Genomic DNA, 14,955 nt, shown 5'->3' with positions numbered 1-14,955 from the left:
CCCTAATTATACCGCACGCTTAATAGAAAATCACGTCACCGAGTATGTTTGATGTATAACGATGTATATATGTATATGTTTGGTATATCGTCGCGAGCGTGCGACAGTTCCATCGAGAGATGGAACCGTGGTATTACTCATACAATAGATTTTCCATATAGCTCGATTGCGTGGAGCTAAATGGCACACGCGATTGTAATTAACGATCGCGTTTATTTTGCACGGCAGTCGCGATCGCCGTTCCTACTTGCTGAACGGAAGCGCGAAATCGCTAGATAATCATTATGATTGCTACAAAATTGCCGTAAGAATCGTCTCTTTATCAGTACGAGCAAATATATCCCCAGGTGGAACAGAAAGTCACAATAAAGTCAAAATGATGGCAAAATGATCAAAAAATCGTCATTTTGACTTTATTGTAACTTGCTGTTCTACCTGGGGGATATATAGTCCCTGCGAAATCTTTTTCGCAATTTTCGATTTACCATACCCTGCTAGAAATATTTTACTCAAATTCTCTCAATTAACCCCATTTCATAATAATAGGATAATAATATAAGCAAAGTTCAATTATACTGTTGAAAAGTATAAATAACAAAATTTCTTTTACGTTAGTTATCATAAAATTCACTGAATTTAACTGAAGAAACTGAACTTTTATTGAAATATGATGGAACGACAATGAAATGGGGTTAATTGAGAGAATGATCAGTAAAATTTTATGATATTTCAGTGAAATATTTCCATCAGGGTAGGCGGTCGTGGGGGGTCGGTTCGAGAGCGAGCGTCATTCGCGGGCTTCGAACGAGTTTGAAGCAGTTTGAAGTTTGAAGTTCGGCTTCGCGTCCGGCGACGGCAGATGGCGGCAAGCGGCACGAACGGGACGCTCGCTCGGCTACTCTCGCGCGGCGGAGAGAGTGACAGCTCGCCTGCTCGCCCGAGCCGAGCCGAGCCGAGGAGCCCGAACTGTCATCAGCGGTGCTCGCGCGCGCGTTACGTACCGTGATCCGCGTTTGCGTTCGTGCTACCGTGCCGTGCCGGTGACATACAGCGTGTCTCGCGCCGGCTACGCGGACGCGCCCCCGTCCTCAGTGTCACCGGTCGTACGCGTTACGAAATCGCGTCTTTTTTTCCTCCCCCCCGTCGAAAAAGCCGAACGGCCGCCGCGCACGGTGGGTGCGCACGCAAGGGAGAACGGCTCCGCTCCGCTCGCCGCCGCCACCGCCGCCGCCGCCGCCGCGCCGGCTCGGCTCGGCCAGTCTACTGGAAGATTCCATTGTGAGAGTGGGCTTTCGAAAAGTTTCGCGGATACCCGCCGGCGAGTCTTCGCGGATCGTCGTCGTCGTGCCACCGGGACGCCGTCCAGGTAGACCAGGTACCGTGTCTAACCCTGCCAACGTCGCTTTTTTCGCGAAATTCGCCGCGAGTGTGCGTACGTGTGCCGCATCCGTGATCGTGTGCGTACGTGGGTGTATGGGTGTATGTGTGTGCGCGCGTTGTAAGTGAGAGAAAGAGGGAGACAGGTTGAGGTTATTACAGCGGTCGCTCTCTCCTGGGTTCAGCTGGGCTCTCAGCTGATGCACCGACCGACCGGTTCGCCGCTACCGGAGTCGACTGTCGATTCCGCGAACGTGATATACGGCGGCTACGGCGCTCGTTCGCCGTCGTTCGCCGACGATGACAGCCTCGGTTGATCCTGGAAGCGCCGATTCCCGGGGATTCGCCCCGTCCGCGTCCGTCGCGCGATCCGCGGCGCGGATTAAGTACGCGGCCGCGGGTAAATCGCACGTAAAGGAGGAAAATTTGGCTCGCGCGGCGCGGATTCGTGTGCGTTGATTCGATCGTACACGGCGATACGACCCCGCTCGCGTCGAAGGCACGGCAGGATCGGTGGGAGGGGAAGGGGGCTCGGTTAAACTAGGGTTAGCGCGAGCCGAGGTCGGCGGAATCGAACGCTCCTCGCATCTCGCATCCTCTGTCTGATGAATCGACTCGCGTCGGATGACAACAGTCGCCTTTCGCGATCAAAGTGTCGGTTGTCCGATTGATGTGAGACACTTTCTAGTCTCTCGCGAGAGCATCGGATCGTTTTCGGTTACTCGTGGAAACCACGTCATTCCTTTGTTCTCGAAATTGTCGTTGTCCGTACCTCGCCGCTTAATAATTTAAAATATTTATATTTTTAAATTTTAAGACGCGCGTTCCGCGACAATTAAAATTCTCATGTAATGACTGTTGTCATTAGCGTGAATACTCGTTATTTAAATTTCGTTGTTGCCTGATTGCCGCGAGTCTCCAATTTCGAACAGAGACCTTTAATTTCCAGTGCCAAATCGTCCAAGTTCGCGTTTTAAATACGAACACTCGTGATTCTTTTAAAATGAGTGCAGACGAATATTTTTGAACGCGTATCTAGGCGAATGATATCGAGAGAAAAGTGGTTATTGAAAGATCAATCTAATTTTAACTGACTTACAATTTGAGTAATTTTTATAAATGCACCAACATTAAATTTCTATTTCACTGCGCGCATCGTTTTTTCTTAACGCGATAACTAAAATTTTAGGAGAAAAATATGACTCAGATCTGTTATCGCGAGCGTGCATCTTTCCGCTTTTATCAAGAGCAGAAATAACTCTCTTTGCCCTCTTATAAGAATAAGTACGTGACACTTTGCACATCGGCGATTTCACCTCGCGAGATTTTCGCGACGCGTCGATTCCCAGCGCTGACCTCGACGACAGGTATCGCCGACGTCAGAAATACGTAAAGGTAACCGATTAATTACCTTTCGAAATAAATTATCGCGAGAGAATTGACATTTCTTTGATTATTTCGGAATAAAAATTGTCGTATTGATTAACACGAAATCTTTATTCAGACGTATGCTTTAAGGTAGCAGTAATTTGCATGAACAAATGAGAGAGAGAGAGAGAGAGAGAGAGAGAGTGTATGTGTGTATATGTGTGTATGTTATTTTGTATATTAGATTTTTATGGCGACTAATAATATATTGATACAAACTAGCAATTGCTATGGTAGTTTATAAACCAGTTTTCTCCTCTACACATGAAATATCAAACGTATTTGAGTTAATTTTTAGGAAGATCTGTCTTGAAAAATAGTTATCGAAAACACAACGAATTAATATACATTTATTTCATTTTGAGAATCAAATTTCTTCGATATCTCCAACAAAAAGGTTATACTCCATTAAATGGCATCCTTAAACTACGTGAATCTGCATTGCACAGTGCGCATAATTGAACAGATGGGAACACTCATTCATCATTCGTGTAATTTCGACTGCCGAACGGGGGCCAGTTGGATTTAATCGTGAAAACCTGGAATAACTTTGTTGACGTGATAATCTAAAAAATATATTCATCGCTCGCTGCTCATCTAGCACGGGTAGCGCGCTCTAATCATGAAAACTCATTATGAATCTCCCGCTTGAGAATAAGAGAAAATATTTCGCCGAGGACCAAAGTAATCTCGTGTAATGTCGTTCATTCTGAAGTAGCTCGTCTTTATGCCACTCTTGAGAGACATTGTCGAGAACGGCGCCATACATTGCGTGAATTTAATTTCAGATCCTTATTATAAGATTTAATTATGCAGAGCATTTCGCGTCACTTATACTGAATAAACCATTCAAATTGAGAAGTTTCGCGCGAGCTAAGCATAGAAACAGTCTCGTGTATCATAAAGCTGTATTTTTCATTCAATTTCAGATACTTGATAGAATTCTAATTCGGATAATTATAACGATATATAGTAAATACTAAAACTTCAGTATGAGTTTCGGAAAGCGATGAACAATTACGTAAGCGATCACCAGAGTCTTTTGTTTCTTGCTTGCGATGTTATATTTATTAAAAAACACGTTTCACAATTCGCGACGCGATGCGAATTTGCATAGAGATCATTTTTCGGTTCTTACGCAATATCTGCAGTCATGTCTACACTGTTAAATATTAAAGAACGAAATTTAAACCAGTAATACCTTGAGTTAAATAACATTTTGTTATTTTTAACTACCATGTGTGTCGAAATTTATTACTTTAACACAAAACAGTATTATTTTAACTCCATTGGTTCAGTTAAATTAACGACATATTGTTGTGAGTAGGAGAAGTAGCGACTTATGATTAAAAATGACTAAAATTGAGTATAATTTGACACTAGGAATTTAACAATGTAAACACGCTGTCGCATCCGAAAGCGCTTCACGTTGCGCGAAAACCTTTCTCGTGGAAGCTCCCCGGAGGGCGTAGGGATTCGCGCGGAAAGGGCAACGAGGACGATGGGCGACGACGATTCGCTGTCGCGAATCACCGTTATCGCTCGCGAATCGACTCCGCTTTTCCGTGAAGCACCGCCACCGCGCGTTGTAGAGTCGAGGTCACCGCGCCCGGTTGCAGCTGAGCTTCCAGCTGACGAGCGGAGGCTGCGACCGGTTCGCCATGCTCCTTCCTCCCCTCCAGCCGTATTTCTCTCTCTCTTTCTCCCTTTCCCTCCCTCGTTCTCTTCGCACGTTCCTTTTTCATCGGCCACCTCCTCCTTTTTCCCTTTAAATCGCCTTTCACGTGCGACTCTGCCTCCGCCGTCGTCTCTTTCCTCCTCTTCTCCAGCTCTTCCTCTGCCTTTTCCACCTCCTCCTCTTCTTCCTCCCTCGCTCGCTCGTCCTACCCCCCTTCAGAAGTTCGCATTGTTCGTCGCGCGCGCACCGCCGGGAACGGCCGACTTTGTTGAACCAGTTCCGAACCGTTTCGTTCGCGCGTCTCTTCGGCACGTTCCGCGTGACGGCAAACGCGCGCCGTCTCGAATGACGCGACCGAGCGCGAGAGAAAAGAGTGCATGTTAATTTTGGGTGTAAAGAGAAAGAGAGAACGAGCACGCGCGCGCTGATATACGTGCCTAAATCGCATTGTGATCTTTTCAAATTCGTCGCAAGAGTCGCTTTCGAGTTACCATCCCCGAATGAATCGCCCAAAGTGAGGAAAAAGTGAACCTTCGATCAATGTATCCACAGCGTAATTTTTTGAAATTTTCACCGACCAACAAAATGTGAGATGCGTCCACTTGTCCCTTATTTCACTTATCTATTCATTCGTTTATATTTTGATTTTTGATAATTGGTATGGTGGTCCGTCAGAAGTGGACTTCAATCAAATTATTTATTATAGTTTGCCCACGTAACGTTCAAATCGTAACGTTCAAATGCAATCCAGAGCATATCCACGTCAAGCATATCCACGAGGGGGTGAAACGTTTAATCGTGTTTTGTGCCGCGACGCGAACCAGTCTTTGGGCAAAAATCTCACCCCTCGTCAGCAGCGCTGACACAAACGAGCCGATTATGTTCACAAGAGCTTGTTCTGCGAGACGCGATAAAAAAGGCGGCGACGTCGACCGGCACTCGGCAGCGGCGGAATTGCGGTACTTCTGGAAATCTAAACGACTCGAAATTGCGAGCTCGCCGCAATTGTGCTCGCGAATCACGCGATTCGACGTTTCGAGTCTCGCTCGCCAGATTAGACGCAGCTAGTGGCATAGCCTTGCACAGAGAAGTTCTGGTTTAACTGTCGATTATTTACTCATCAATAAACCTCCAAGAGAGACACAATAATTTTATTTTGTTCCTCTTGTTGCCCGCAATTTATTTTATGCGCGAAGTTTGCGGATTTATTTTGCGGGCCTATAGTTTAAACGCGAGCCTGTAGCATTTCCGATCGGCGAGCACGTGCGCCATCAAACTCGAAGACGGAAACTCCGGTATCGATGTCCGACAACGAGTTCCGGCACTCGAGCAAAGTGAATCGATCGGCTTTACCGATCCGTTTCGCCAGCGTTTTTAAAGTATTGCGAGTTAGCTTATGCGCGCGCGCGCGGCGTAGATCAACCAGAAAGAAACTCTCCGCGCAGTTAAATTGATCGTAATTGGGCTGCCGTCGGCGGCAGTAAAATGTTGCGATCCCGTCGTTCGACTGCGTTTTATCGTCGCAACAACCGGTTGCATTGTGGATCGCCTCGCTCGTAAAAACGCCGATTGTATAGGGGCTCCGATCTCTCGGCCAGCGGGGAAGAGGGAAAAATGCACAGACCGGTATTCTCGCCGCGCATTTAGCACTAAACGTTTGCCGTTTGCTCCGTGTGGTTCGTTTTTTTTATTTAATGTAAAACTCGTGCTCGATTTCAGCAACATAAAAGTTAATCGTTTTAAATTAAATTTATTTGTAAAAGAGAGAAAGAGAGAGCATATAAAATCCAGTAGATAAATTAAGGATTGGCAACTGATTGAGAACGTTCGCAGTATTGCTTTTCTTTTGTCGCAAGCTGCTTTCTTTGCGGAGATATGACGATTTATTATTTATTGCGATAGAAATTATTGTTCTTGCGCGAAATGATACGTGTTACGCCGACTTCGTCGGTACTAAATAATTCAAACTTCTCCATGGAAGGTATCCCTGTTTCAATAATCTCGTCGTTGCCACGATAAGCATTAATTGCCGTTACATCGCGCTGGTAAACCTGCCACCCCGGTCTGCAACTGTGTTACACGACACGCGAGATTCGTAATATCAACGAGGGTGATCCAACTCTCGGTATTCGCGTCCCGCACAAGTAGGATTGTAGTAATTTCAGTTTTTTTTTTGTTACGTCGCGTTAAGAGATGAAAGAATAAGTAATATTAATGAGCTACTGAAGGAAATTTAAAATGCTATTTGGAGTTTAATTTCACCTGGACGCGAGAGCTATACTCGTGCAAATAGGATTATAAGATATTACTACGGGAAAACACTTCGCCGGCCTTCAACGTGATAGAAATATATCCTCTCAACTCCCTCGGGTACCCGGTAACTTCGGTTATGTAACGTGGATTGCAGTACTTCAGTCGAGGGTTAATACTCGTCTGTGGGACAACTTAGCTAAAGTTCATTATCGCGCTATACCCAATTCATATCACACAGGCGAGAAACGCGAAATAATGATTCACCTCGATCTTCTCGTGCGAGTGCGTCATAGCTTTTTATACTCTGCTCTTTCTTTGTAATCTTTATTAAGAAATTACCATGAAAGGGTATATGTATAATGAATATTTAAGAAACATGACAGAGCCGTTACGATATAATTAATTAATAACTTAATCAACTTAACCAGAAGAGAGAGAGAGAAAGAGAGGAGGCGATCGTGGTAATAAATGATAAAAGCCAGTCGATATTTTTTAATAAAAGAGTAAAAAACGTGTTAAACATATATGATGGTATGTATTACGCCACTTTTAGAGAAATAATAAAACTCGCGAGTAGTCCGACACGTGCTTAACATATATACAAGCCGATGTAAATGCAACGCACTTATATTATGGAATTTAGTAATACAATTTGTTTATATATATATATACACATATATACAATACTTCTAGTATTAAAATTGTTCTCTAATAGTATAGGAAAATAGAAGGAACATTAAATTTCTAATAAGAACTTTAAAGCATCTAGTTTCTAATAAGAGAGGATTCTAACGCAGTTGCAATCATAAATCAAAGCGGTCATTTATATTGGCCATTCACTGACGATTCCATCATCTTTAACTCTTTCCTCGTTACTAATTCCTGATAGCAAAGTTTTTACGTAAAATTCATCTGAAAGTTAAACGGATGACGATAATAATTATTGAATCACTTCTTTTTTAGAAAGTATTTTGTTTTAAAAAGACGGGTAGAAGCCAGATTTTTTTTCGTATATATGGTATGTTTTCATATTTGGCACAGAACGGTGATAAAACGGATTACACATACAATTGTATTATAATATTACCAAATGTTTTCTGTATATATTTTCTAAAAAACATTGAAAAAAGTTTTAGAGAATATAAGAAAGATTTTGAAAATGTCTTAAAAAGTGGATAAATTCACGCACTGTTTATTAACGCGAGAATCACGTATTACCGAGTTAAACGAGATACCACGGTAAAAAGACCACTTGTAATATTTCGCTCGTATAACGAATGACTAATGACTGATTCTGCTTGGTTTAGCAAAAGGATCGATTGTCCAACAGTATTGCTCAACCGGTCGGTCATTCACTGGTGCATCTATCGTACGGTTGGCGACCGGCGTTCGCTCGCTCGTCCGTTCGCTCCGCAAGCGTTTCGTTGTTGCTAAGCGGCCAGATTTCTATGCGCGTTGCGAGGCTGCATTCTGAGAATCTCGGCGTTGAGAGCCGCTGTGGTTAGCACTCGGGCGGGGGGAGGCCTTCGGTAGGCATCGCAGACAGCGAGGCGCTGCTCGTGCAACGGCGTGTGTCATTCGAGAGATTGAATAATCGCCGCGTTCCGCACGATTCGAAAAGTGCAATCGATATCGGTACGTTCGCCCGCTCGCGTACCGCGGCCGCGAGTATACTGATAACCGATAACGGACGTCACCCCGATCGACGTGCGAGAATACGTCGGTTATTAGCTCTCGGCCAAGAAGGCAAATAGAAAGTTTCGTAAAGCCTGTGTCGCGCACGTCGAAAAGATCTGCGACGTTAAAATTTACACGCGTGCGACTGATTAATAAAACGTACGATGAAAGTGCTATACGACTATGTAACTTCAATTAATTTTGTACTTCACACAATGGAATATGCCGTTTAGATTTCGTAACCAAATTGGCTGTTGCAATCTCAATGAGAGTTTTTTTTCTATGATTAATGATACAGCATTCGCCAATGTGCTCTAAGCGTATGAATTCTTGTGCTATAAATCATTTTAATATTGCTTTTAAAATTCGTTGAATTATCATGTACCGAACATTTTTATCCGCGTAGTTTGGCCGTAACGTTTGCGAATTATTTCGTATTCTGCAACATTGCTATATACATATATATACGGTTTATTCCACTTGTTGATGCAAACGAATTAACGCACTAAATTCGGAGGTGGAACTAGCATCATTGCACGCGATACGAAATTCGTGATTTATTTATGAGAGAACTAATTGCATTTTATTGAGTTTTATATTCTATTCAATTTCGCTTGACGCTTAACATAATATAATACAAGACTTACTTGATAAACATTTTTTTCACCAGATGTAAAATAGCCATAGTGTAGATGTGAAATATTATCCTTGGGGCCACAATCGTACATTTTTCTTATTTACATATTATTATCAAGCTCTTTCTCATATAGATATTGAGAAGAGAATAGCTTACGTATTAGAAACCTTCGTGGTTTATCGTTGTTACTTCTATGGTTACATTGAAAGGAATGAATATGGAAGTACGAAATAAGAATCCAGTCGAGAGATGAAGTTATCAACTGTAATATCTGTATTACCATATCCGCATGGAAATACGAGCGTGCTGCATCGGGTTCTAATTAAAATGCCCCAGGTATCTTTCGCTTTCGCCTGCTTTCGATATAAATTTCGCGCGATCTTGGATAACGATCTTATATGCACCTTATCAATCTCTTTCATTTGCGGCAACACGCCGAGAAAACGTGATTGTAGTAATTCAGTGCCTCCTTAGAACACTCGAGCAAGTATTTGAGACATGCTATTTCGTCTAAAGAGATTGATATCAAAATTATGGTAAACAATTCTTCAATTATCGTTCACAGTATAGATTTTGCCTGTTTTTATCACCGTTAATTATCCCCTCAAAAGCCCTGGATACGCGCTTAGATTTTGCTCAAGCGCGAGAGAGATATGTCCCGTTGGATTGTGAAAGGTAAAATTGGTATCTATAGTATTGGTGTCATATAATGGTTCTTTTATATGGTTATTTTGAATTTATGCGAAATTATGTGAAACGAAGGTGGATCTTGGCCATCGGCACAGTGGCGGCGGTCTTTTGACAACGAAACATATCGATTCGCGCGTTAACATATCGCCGATGAGCGAACGGGCCGCCCACTTATCGGGCCCGCCAGCGTCGCTCTCAAGACCTCTTCTCGCCTCACGAAAGGATTTTCGTAAACAAAATTTACGGTCGTTGAACCCCGCCGTACCGCGGTGTGTTGCCCCCCATCGGTTGGCGCACGCGAAAGATCGCCGAGGTTAGCTCGTTTATTCTCGCTTGAAACGCGATTAAAGTCCGTCGTCTCGGCCGAATCGTTTTGCTTAGGTTTGGATTGCGTTCCGTGGTTCTCTGCTGCGGTCTCGCGCCTTTCTATCATCTCTCCTGCCTATTTGTCGCTCTGCCGGATGTTATAATACAACTAATTTGATTATAAATACATTGTAACTTTCGATGTTTGTCGGAATTAATCTTTTATTTACAATTTCTAGCCTTACAAAAATAAATTTTTATATTCTCAATTTAGAAAAGGGATATATTGAAAATATAATCTTAAAATTATTATCAGAAAATTGTATCATTTGGAGATGATTAAAAGAGATATATAATAATATATCTTGTTTTTATTATATTCTAAATTTCCGCAATAATAATTACTTTCAATGTTTAATTTACGTTTAATTATTTCGACATTATTACTGTTTTGCTTATAGTCTACTTTGTATTTGACTGGTACGTTACTAAGGGACAAACTAAAGTTTTTACTACGTGCTGTTTTGAAGGTAGTATTCTGCGATACAATAAACTGATACGTTTCTTTGTGCATTACAATTAGAGCGTAACGTTAATGGCGCTAATTCTAGCGGCAATTCATTGTTATCGCGCTCGTTAGCACTCGCATTATTTTAACTTTATCACTACTCCGTATGTACACGTTTTCGAAAATACCAAGCTACGTACCATTTTAAGCTTACTTTTATTTGTTTATCTTTATAAATTCATATAAAAGGGGATTTCTGCGAATGTCGGGTTTAGTCATCGTCTGAAACAGTGTCGAGAAACGATGAGTAACTAGAGTAGAACGCGCGAGCATCGTGTCGTCGCGTCGTTTCCGCGGTGCTCCCTTTTTCACGTTCTGTCCATTTCGTGTTTTTCGAATTCGCGTAACGTTAACGTCGCGCATGCGATACGTAGAAATAGGTTTAAAACGAGGCAAGAGTCAGTTCCAGAAACCGTGAATTCAGAGTAAAATTCGTAACTCTTGCCGGTCGTGGCGTTAAGCAATTTCCGAGGTAACTCGCGACATTTCGTTCGTGGAACAATAGCGAGCGGCTAGCGTCCCCGATGCATATTTATCAGTTGTCATGCGCGATAACGATCGGCTGATTTCTTAATTATCCCCAGCGCATACGCGTTGGGGTTTCTCGTTTCTCGTTGCGCGATGTCGTGTAATTTTTTTCACGAGGGCGGACGTGGATACATTGCACCTGACTGATGGCTTTAAAAAGGAGACAGGAAAAATATTACAGTGGATGCGAGTGATCTGTTGAGGCGTATGTACGGTATAATTTAACTGTTTGCGCGCTGAATGGAATTGTTATCTCGGTCGCATAATGAAAATATACTAGAAGGCACGGAGGAACGGCGAAACAAATGGATGGCATTATCCTTGCGTAAAACGGCGGCAGGTCATAAAATATCAGGGTCGTGCGAAAATTTCCGCGATTCGCCATTCGATGTTTACAAGAGATCGTTGATCCTCTGTGTCCTTTCTCACGAGAGAGATTCTTGGGAGCGTAGGTGCATCGCTTATTCTTCATGCAAATCGCGCGCGCTAAACGGTAGCGCTATATCGCGAAGAAGAAGAAAGTAAACTCTGTGATCGTGTGCATTTACAACGTTTCCGGTTCATTCGTTTTATTTTGTATTACTAGCTGCGTGATCGCGCGTTTATTTCCCCGCATACTTTAAATTATTAAAATCTTAAGCACATTTCCTGTTTTCCATCGTAGCCTATATGCTCTCCATTTCATGTTCCAATTAGCAATCTAGCTTGGCAATCTACTTGATAAAAGTAATAACGTGGTATAATTGCTAGAAAATGAGTAAACTTTACTTTTGTACTTTCTCGCACAATAGCACGAGCAAAACTGCATAAAATACAACGAATCACGTACGGGGGAATATTTGTGCGAAATTCTACGTGAATCGCGTTATCGATATTGCATCGAGATAGTTTGATAGGTTGCTCGTGGAGGGAAAATGCATCGGATGAATCGCATAGCGCATAGAAGCTGCGGGACTGTTGCACTAGCAACTGTGCCAATTCGACCGCTGTTGCACTCTACTCTATGCAGTTGCTTGTGCTATAGCTAGTAGCTCGCAGTATCTACCGTCCTTTTTGCAAACATTGCTCGCCATCTTTCTAACGTATGTACTAGCTTTTCCGATACTATCCTCGGTTTTGATGGCAGGAAACGTTTGGGTTTTTTTTTAATTTGCTATGCAAATAGGAATTATGTTGAAAATAAAGGATCTAAGAAGGAAATTTTACACAAATTGCTTTAAGAGTCCATCCATTTAAGATATCGATTTTAACCCTGAGACTTTATAAGTACTACAAAGAAGTATAAAGAACGAACTCCTTTAAAAGATTACGAAATGTAGTTATAATAACATTAATTATAATATAATGTAATAATTGTACTATTATATATACAGCAGTCGTATATTATAACATAAATATCATTATAGCATAAATTATAACACAGTGCAGTTTTTTTCTTTTCTAATATATTGGTATATTTTTGCCATTGCAAGTAAGCTCCACCGACCACTAATAATCAATATTACATCGTCCCTTTTTGCGGACTGCTCATACACTTAATCCTTCGGTATTATACTGCGCGAAACTGTACCGACGTCGATTGACGATCATTTCACGATTGCGTTCCACGGAAAAATCCCAGCTAGATCATGATTGAAGCCACCGCATGTTTCCCGCGTCACGTCGTAGAATTGACCAGTTTTTTTTTGCGCCGTTGATGGTGCGTTCTTTCACAAATCTCCGGCAGAGAAGTCGCGCTAACGATTCCGCAGACACGCCTGCTTTTCACCTAGGTATTCCTCTTTCACGTTCTTGCATTCCCCGCGTAGCCGACGAGAAAAGTAGATGGGAGACGAGATCGTACGTATAATTAGAAAGTATATGTACGCAGTCACTTGACTTCAGATGGAGTCCGCAAATATCTTGCCAACCCGCGGAAAGCACGACTGACAGTGGTTAAAGCGGACGATTTATTTGCACTTTTTGTATGCGCTCCTTCCTCGATGCTGTATCCACGTGCGTTCTCGTGATTCCATCGTTAGCTTCTCCGATGTGAAAGATCCTCTTTTCTTATTACGTCAGGTAAACCTTATTTTAACAAACTTCGAATTTGAGATTGCGGTGTGACAGGCAATTTATTAATCCCTAAATTTTTATTTATATTTTTGCTTTTAATCTCGCTTCTTTGGTTCCCCTTTATTCTCAGCGTTTGTGAGCTAAAAAAAGATGACACCTATCGTAGTAATGTGCAATGAAATTAGCGTCTGGTAGAGACGTTCTGTCTCCGGGAGTATGAAAATTCGTTGACTCGATTACAGGGACCGGTGAACACGTTCGGTCCATTTGACTTAACCGAGGGAAAAAGGCTTGTCTCCTCCCGTGTGCGAGTTTGTATAGAACAGACTATCGTACACCAGTCTATGGCCCTTTACCTACGATAAGTTTCTCGCCAGGTCATTAAGTCCAATAATATGATAAAAGTGATTAAAGAGGGACAAAATTAGAGTGTAATAAATTTAATTTCTCTAGCTTTGATGACCATAGCGTACCTCGTTTATAAATCAAGTTTATTATAAAAATACAGAGCTTTGCTTTGTTTATATCAATCTGTTGTTTTTCCTAATGCGGCAGGCATTTCGGGATTCAATTGAATGAAGTAAAAGTTAATCTCAGAATATTTATAAAGAAATTTGAGATTTTTTAGGTTTCAATTTCTTCTTGATGTCCCGATCTGTCAAAGCGCGTTTCGCGTGTACTTTAGCAAGGGTTTAGGGGAACGCGCCTTAAAGTGCATCGATGCGCGCCGCGGATTACACAACGGAACGCGCTATTCACGCATAAGCAACGCACGGCGCACCTTTCATACTCCCACATCTCTGCGGCGCGATGCAATCGATGGACTGAACGGGGAGGGGCCATCTTGCCTGGATGATTTACACAAGAGATCTTTGACGATTCTTCTGCCGAGAGAGCTAGCTGACACATGCACGTGCACGCCCGCGTGCGTGCATATTGCATCACGTGTTTAACGTGATATTTTTAGCAAGCCAACTCGTTCACATGCTGTTTTCTATTGATAATAAATGAACGTGACGGAATAATAATAAACGTTCCCTCAGATTGAGATATCTGATACAATTTTTTTCACCGTGGCGCGACTTGGCTTTTCAAATTCTTATGGCTGTTACTCCTCTTTTCACAATGTATTTTTTAAAATGTAATGCTACAGTTTTTTTAAAATGTGCATTATCAAAATTAGGTCATTGCTGTGAACCACTATGGCCACAAAGATTAAAGACAGCACATTCAAAAATGTTTTCCAAAAGAATATGCACATAATATATGCACATATCGGTATCGTAATTATATTTTAGAATGAGGTTCGTCAGACAAGCAATATCTCATGAAGAAATATATACATGTTCCAAAAACGAGTAAATTATTTAAATTATTAAAACGCTGATTTACATTTACGTAATCATTTTACAGAGTATATTCTAACAATAAGTATCACATTTTCTGTTAATTGTGAATATCAGCAATTTGACCTAAGAATATTATTATCTATAACTTAATTTCAAGAAAAATATCAATAACTATCTAATTATATTTGTATAAAAGTAAAGAATATTGTGTTCATTTCTTTAGAGACGCATGAATACATATACAGAAAGACATTATTCTTAATTTGATTTTAAGTAGACTTTACTTTCACAGAATTTTAATTTTGGCTGTCAAAATTTGACAGTCTTTTTAATATGCAATACTTAAAAATTGCCAGGAACGTTTCATCAAATTTTTTATAGAAAGTTGTACGTTCTAGAAGTTTGTTAA

The 14,955-nt window shown here is 41.7% G+C and overlaps 1 protein-coding gene across 1 annotated transcript in view; it reads left to right on the top strand.

Annotated features, from left to right (window-relative positions):
• The first annotated feature begins 657 nt into the window (after positions 1–657).
• Sesn (Sestrin) overlaps positions 658–14,955 on the top strand; it is a 168,394-nt gene continuing 154,096 nt past the window's right edge. Inside the window, exon 1 of the mRNA XM_071790346.1 lies at positions 658–1,375. The gene's annotated coding sequence lies outside the window, so the exon portion shown is untranslated. The remainder of the gene's footprint in view (positions 1,376–14,955) is intronic.

Source organism: Temnothorax longispinosus, chromosome 10 (assembly GCF_030848805.1).
Source record: "Temnothorax longispinosus isolate EJ_2023e chromosome 10, Tlon_JGU_v1, whole genome shotgun sequence".
Taxonomy (NCBI): domain Eukaryota; kingdom Metazoa; phylum Arthropoda; class Insecta; order Hymenoptera; family Formicidae; genus Temnothorax; species Temnothorax longispinosus.
The sequence above is the reverse complement of the archived record's forward strand: the minus strand, read 5'-3'. Positions and strand labels throughout refer to the sequence as shown.